Source organism: Dipodomys merriami, unplaced genomic scaffold, assembly GCF_024711535.1.
Source record: "Dipodomys merriami isolate MVZ:Mamm:240054 unplaced genomic scaffold, mDipMer1.0.p SCAF_766, whole genome shotgun sequence".
NCBI lineage: Eukaryota > Metazoa > Chordata > Mammalia > Rodentia > Heteromyidae > Dipodomys > Dipodomys merriami.
The window spans coordinates 33,382-39,282 of record NW_027206364.1 but is presented as its reverse complement, the minus strand read 5'-3'; the positions used below and the strand labels follow the sequence as shown (position 1 = coordinate 39,282).

Genomic DNA, 5,901 nt, shown 5'->3' with positions numbered 1-5,901 from the left:
TTTTCTCCAATGATAAACCATTATTAGTGAAGATTCTATATGTTGGGAACTCTGTAGCAGAGAACCTTCCTCAAATGAAGCAAACCATTAATACTGTACTAATTTGAATTTCTTTGCACAGTAATCCCATTTTGTTATGAAATATGGAGGTAACATATAATAAAATATAAAATGTAAAAAATAATGAAGATAAGATAAAGTAGCAACAATGCAACAAGAGAGCAAAAAACTATTTAAAAATTGCTATAAAAATAAACCCATGCAAAAATGAGTCCCCAGTGATTGCTTTTCACCATGAAAGAAGGTGAATCTCAGAATAACAGCAAAAAACCAAACAAAACAAAACAAAAACCATTTAATTCAGTGGGCATTTTTGTTTTCCCAGTAATCCTTGCTACTCAGCAGGCTGAGCAGGATGGCAGTTCATAGCCAGTTCATATAGGAAAGTCCAAAAGACTCATCTTCAATTAACCACCAAAGTGGAGCTGTGGTCCAAGTAGTAGGAGAAAAAAAAAGCAAAGCAAACAACAACCAAAAAAAAAACCCTCACGAATACTGCTCATGCCCTAAGTTCAAGCCCCAGGTACATCCTAGAACAAAAAAGCAGTATTAGTTTCGGTGACTCAACGTTCTAAAGCAGGCTTTTGATGACTAGATCCTGTTATCCATCCTGGGAAGAAAAAAAAAAGAAACACCTCTATACTAGACCATTGGGGTGTTTAAACTTTCTATTAGATTGGATTCTTTAAGTTGTATTACTAATTCCTAAAAATAAAATAAAATAAAATAAAATGAACTGGAATACTTAGAGAAATTGCTGGTAATAATGGAGAAGAAAGAAAGTGAATGGTTGAACACTAAAGATGAAGGAATGGATTTAGAAAAAATAAGTCATAATGTTTTAGGGTAAAAATGAAGAGAACATTAACTCAGGCTAAGAGATTAATAATAACAATGGCAAAGCTCAATTTATACATTAGGCATACTGAGAGATTAACAATAGCCAACAATTGTATCAATACAACAGTTTGCTGTCCAGTTGTGATGGCTCTTTGTTGGTGTCTGTCTTTCACTCTATGTACCCAATTATCGTGCCATCATCCCTGCTGTCATTATCATATGAAGATAAAAAATAATGCTTAGCCAGCTCCAGTGGTGCACTCCCTGTAATCCTAGCTACTCAGGAAACAGATCTGAGGATCTCGGTTCAAACCCGGCCCAGGCAGGAAAGTCGTAGACACTCATCTCCAATAAACCACTAGAAAACTGGAAGTGGTGCTATGGCTCAAGTGGTAGAGGGCTCACCTTGAGCTGAAGAGATGAGCGAAAGCACCAGACCCAGAGTTCCGCAGCACTAATGACAAAAATTTTTTAAAAAGAAAAATTAACAAGATTGTTTGATAATCAATGCCTGAAAGTCAATGATGCAAACATAGTGTTAGGCTACTATTTAGCTGCTGGCAATTCAGATAGGGGATTATGCTTTCAAAGCTAATGGATCAACACCAAGAAAGGTACAAGATTGATTATAGTAACAAAACCACAAATGGGAAAGGTTATGCCAAGGATACTACAGAACCTATAACCCTAAAGAGAATATTCTGATAGGATAAAACTTATTGCAAATTGAATATTAATAATGTGTTCTTGAAATCCAATGTATATAATATATATATATGTTTATGTCTATGATAATTTTTAGATCATTCTCAAAAACGAAATGGAGTTATTAAATTATATATCAGAATACCACATCATTTTATAATAAAAAGGCATAAATGATATTTAAAATAAAGATAAGAGAAATAGAGTGGAAGAAGAGCTCAGGGACAGATCTTCTACCCTGAGTTCAAGTCCAGCACTGACAGACAAACCACAAGAACAACAACATCGGAAGGATGAATTTGTATGGAAAATGGACTTGGGAGGAAGTGACCTAGGAGCCTAGGATGTTTGTTGACTCACAGTCAGGTGATCATCGACAGTCAGGTGATTACTGGTCTGATTAAAGCAGGTGATGGGAAAGCTGGGAGGGGCTGCTCTGTGGGCAGACTTAACCCTGATCACAACTCAAGCAAGAGATAATTCTTGTCCTCTCAGCTTTGTGCAAAGTGTGAATCAGAAGATCTCAGTCCAGGGAACCTAAGCATAAACTCAATTTTCTATTCCAAAAGCAAAAGCAAACAGAAGAGGACATGGCTTAAGTGGTAAAGTACCAACCCAGCATCAGGCCTGACAAATTACAAATTAATGAAGACCCACAAGATACAATGGATGATGCCACGAATGTGTCCTACAGTCCGGTGGAAAAGTAATAAACTCATAGTCCAAATATAAAGCATACACAGAAGTAAAAAACAAAACAAAACAAAACAAAACAAAACAAACACAATAAACTTTTCCAACCCTGGACAAACCTAAGTTTCACCTAACCCAAATCACCTAACCAAATTGCAAGTCATTGAAAGAGGAAGTAAAAGGTGGGGTTGTCAGGATGTAAATTCCAACTTCTATTGATATGTAAATCAGCTTCCCTAAACAACCAATCAGAGACACTTCCTTTCCTGGGCCCACCCTCTTTCAGTATAAATAGAGTGGAAGTCTGAGACTCAGGCTTTGCTGAAGATCCCTCAGCAGGAGGAGGCTGTTTGGAGCTTGGATACTCCAGGTGAGGATCAGAGTGGGAGAATCTACTCCTCTTTTAATTCTTCTTTCCTTGGTTTGGTGTTGTTGTTGGTGGTGGTGTTTTGTCGGTTGTGGGGATTGAACCCAGTGGTAGGGCAGTGTTGCTGGGCCTCTTTGTGCTCAAGACTGGGCATTATCCCTAGGTCACTTTGTGGACAAGTTTAGTGCTTTACCACTTGAATCACAGCCCACTTGTGATTTTGGAGTGGTAAATAGGAGATAAGAGTCTGTGTCAGGGGGACTTTGGTGCCCAGGCCTGCTTCAAAGCTTGTTCCTCATATCCCAATCTCTTGGGTAGCTAGGCTTTTAGGGGTGAGTCACCAGCACCTCATTAGATTCTAGGAATGATGGATCCTGACATTGTCCAGGCCTTCCAGAAGGAACTGAGCTGTGGCATCTGTATGAATACTTTCATAGAGCCAGTCACCCTAGAGTGCGGGCACAGTTTTTGTCGACCTTGTCTCTTCCTTTGCTGGGAAGAGACTCCAGCCAGGTGCCCAGGATGCAAGGGACCCTGCCAGCAGACAAACCTGAAAACCAACGTGGTTCTGAGGAGCCTGGTGGCCATTGCCAGAAGAGCCAGACTCAGGCAGTTCCTGAGCTCTGAGGAATACATGTGTGGGACACACAGGGAGACCAAGCAGATGTTCTGTGAGGTAGACAGGGCCCTGCTCTGTAGGAGCTGCTCCATGTCTCAGGAGCACAGGGCTCACAAACACCATTCTATAGAAAGGGCTGCTGATGTGCAGAGGAAGATGATTTCAAAGCAGATGCATGCTGTATGGGAAAAAACTCAAGAAAACCAGCACAATTTACAGGAGAAGAAGAGACTCACCAACCAATGGATTTATTATGTGAACCTCTACCAAGACATGACTAAGGATGTTTTTAGAATGCTGCAGCTTTTTGTCCAGGAGGAGGAAAGATATCATTCCCAGCTACTGATCAATGAAGGAAGAGCCATGTTACAGCAACTCAGAGAAAGGGAAACCTAAATGCTTCAGAAGAAGCATCAGCTCAGGAATATGTTTCAGGAGCTGATCGAAACATACCAGAAGCCAGATGTGGAACTGCTTCAGGGTGTAGAGTTGACCCTAGAAAGCTGTGTGTCAGTGTTGGTCTTCATGCCACTTCCTCTGAGGCCACAGCTCAGTGCCCCTCCCATGCCTGGAATGAAAGAGAAGCTCAATCAGTACCGGGTAGAGATTGCCTTCAATGAAACTATGGGGAATCAAGGTCCTGGGAGCAGTGTTAGACATGACCATCAATATGCGGTTTTGAATTCTGAAGACTCCCTCCACTTCACTGCTTTTGGATGCCAAGTCTTCAGCTCTGGGAAACATTACTGGGAAGTTAGTGTGGATGAGTCTTCGACCTGGGCCTTGGGAGTTGTTACTGATTCTGTCATAGGGAGCAACCTCAGTGAATCTGAGGACGTTTTCCTCCTTTTGTTTGTGAAAGAGAACACACTTTACACCCTTTTTACCACCTTCCCATTGCTGTCTCAATATGTAGAGAAGCCTCTGGGCCGGGTTGGTTTGTTTCTTGATCTTGAGCATGGCAGTCTGAGTTTTTGGAATGTGGCTAAGTGTTCCCTTATCTGGAGATACCCCAATGATTCTCTCTGATTTCCTGTCAGGCCCCTTTATTCCAGTGGTATCCCGGTGTCTTAAGTGAAGAGACTCTCTATGTGTTGGGAACTCTATGGCAGAGAACCTTTCTCAAATGAAGCAAACCACTAATACTGTACTAATTTAAATTTTTTCATGAAATATGGTGGTAACTATAAAATGTAAAAACCAGTATTAAATGAAGATAAGATAAAGTAGCAACAATGCAACAAGAGAGCAAATAAATATTTTAAAATTGTTATAAAAATAAACCCATGCAAAACTGAGTCCCCAGTGATGGCTTTTCACCCTGAAAGCAGTTGGAGTCCAGAATAACAACAAAAAACAACATTGAATGCAGTGGGCACTGTTGTTTTACCAGTAAAACTTGCTAATCAGCAGGCTGAGTTCTGAGTGGCAATACATAGCCAGGAAAAACAGATAAATCCAAGTGACTCTTATCTCCAAATAACCACCAAAGTGGAGTTGTGTTCACATGGTACAAGAAAAAAATTCCCACGAGAACAAGGCTCATGCCCTAAGTTAAAGCCCCAGGAAAAGCTAGTACAAAAATACAGTACTAGTTTCAGTGACACAAAGTTCTAGAGCAGCCTTTCTATTAATAGGTCCTGTTATCCATCCTGGGAGGAAAAAAAACAAACACCTCTCTCCTAGAGCATAGGGGTCTTTACACTTTCTATTAGATTGGATTCTTTAACTTTCGGTACCAATTCCTAAACAAGGGGGAAAAATGTATACTCAGACAAAGAGCTGGTAATAATGGAGAAGAGACTAAATGGTTGAACACTAAAGATGAAGGCCTGTCTTTAAATAGAAGAAATAAGTCATCCTTTTGGGGGGTAAAAATGAGCAGAGAGATTCATAATAATAACTATAGCAGGGCTGCGAAGGTGGCTCAGTGGTAGAGCGCTTGCCTTGCATGCCTGAGACCCTGGGTTTGATTCCTCAGCAACACATAAGAAAAAAGAAACAGCCAGAAGTGGCGCTGTGGCTCAAGTGATAGAGCACTAGCCTTGAGCTGAAGAGCCAAGGGACAGCGTCCAGGCCCACAGTTCAGGCCCCATTACCGGACCCAAAAAAAATAAATAAATAAATAAACCCAAACCATAACTATGGCAAACCTTAATTTATATATTAGGCATACTGAGAGCCACCACTTGTAACAATATAACAGGATGCTTTGCAGGTGTGATGGCTCTTTTTTGGATAATTAATTGTAGTTCTTTGATCCCCTGTGGCATTATCATATGGAGTTAAAAATGCTTACTTTTTTGTTTCCCTTTCACCCTATATATTTAATTGTTGTGTGTTCATCCCTTCTGTAATTATCTTATTGATGGACAAAAGCTACTAACTTGAGATTCAATGATATGAATGTAGGGTTAGACTTCTACTTCCCTGTTGGAAATTCAGATATAGGAGAATTTGCTTTTAAAGCTCATGGTTCAACAAACAAGAACAGATAAGGTTCAAGATTGATTCATAGTAATAAATCCTGGAAGGTGAAAGCTTATGTCATCGATACTATAGACCTTACTACCCTAAAAATAATATCCTAGATAATTTTCTAAAGTTTATAGCAAAT

The 5,901-nt window shown here is 40.0% G+C and overlaps 1 pseudogene; it reads left to right on the top strand.

The window, feature by feature from the left end:
- Positions 1–3,032: 3,032 nt before the first annotated feature.
- On the top strand, positions 3,033–4,217 carry LOC138818473 (tripartite motif-containing protein 43 pseudogene; annotated as a pseudogene).
- The last annotated feature ends 1,684 nt before the right edge of the window (positions 4,218–5,901 follow it).